Below are 1,172 nucleotides of genomic sequence, written 5' to 3'. Positions count from 1 at the left end.
GCTCTTGCTCAGGCTGGTTTCGAACTCCTGAGCTCAAACAATCCACCCTCCTCGGCCTCCCAGAGAGCTAGGATTACAGGCGTGAGCCACCGCGCCCAGACCACACAACTGTACAAATTTTCATTGAAAACTTCAGAAGTCACCATGGGTGTGGTGTGACTTGACTTCAGATGGATATCAGTGAGGGGACCACATGTTTTATGAGACTGGCAGTGTGGACAGCCCTACATCTGAGTCACACCCCGACCATTATTAAAGCCTCTCGCTGATCTCTTTTCCTATGGCCTCACTTCCTTTCCAGCACCCCTTCCATGTAGCTGCAGAGTGATCTTTCTAAGACACAAACCCAGGTAATTTCCCTATTTAAATCCGCTAATGGCTCCCCAGTCAGTGTTTCTCAAACCTGGGATTCATGGATCCCTGGGGACATGTTCTCAGGTGCTTGAGTATCCTTTAATAAGTTTACTATTTGTTTCAGTTTCAGGATTGATCTTTAAATATATATATATAAGTATAGTATATAATACCCAAATGATATTATAACCAAATACTCTGAGGAGATTTTAGTGCCTTGGTTTGCACTTGTATTTATTGATTGAATTAGTGCCAAGTGATCTTCTGAAATGACAGCATTTAACTTTTAATGCTGTAATTATTTTTATTTCATTGTTCACAGATATACCCTCAGCACCTAGAACAACAGTGCCTGGCATATTACAGGCATTCAGTAAAGATTTGTTGAATAAATGAATGAACGAAGTTTCTTAAGCTACGTTCTGAGGTCCTTGGGGATCTTCTACAGTTTGAAATCTCAGCGTAGCACGTGAGGCTCTTCACAATCAAGCTGGGAATACTCAACCAGCAATTTTACCAGGCAGTCTGGGCAGGATGTGGGGGCGTAGTCCTCTTTAGAAAATAAAAGAAGTGTGGCCAGGCACGCCTGTAATCCTAGCACTCTGGGAGGCCGAGGTGGGAGGATCGTTTGAGCTCAGGAGTTTGAGATCAGCCTGACCAAGAGTGAGACCCCGTCTCTACTAAAAATAGAAAGAAATTAGCTGGACAACTAAAAATATACAGAAAAAATTAGCCAGGCATGGTGGTGCTTGCCTGTAGTCCTTGCTACTCGGGAGGCTGAGGCAGGAGGATCGCTTGAGCCCAGGAGTTTGAGGTTG

This window comes from Propithecus coquereli, unplaced genomic scaffold, assembly GCF_000956105.1.
Source record: "Propithecus coquereli isolate 6110/MARCELLA unplaced genomic scaffold, Pcoq_1.0 Scaffold242, whole genome shotgun sequence".
NCBI lineage: Eukaryota > Metazoa > Chordata > Mammalia > Primates > Indriidae > Propithecus > Propithecus coquereli.
The sequence above is the reverse complement of the archived record's forward strand: the minus strand, read 5'-3'. Positions refer to the sequence as shown.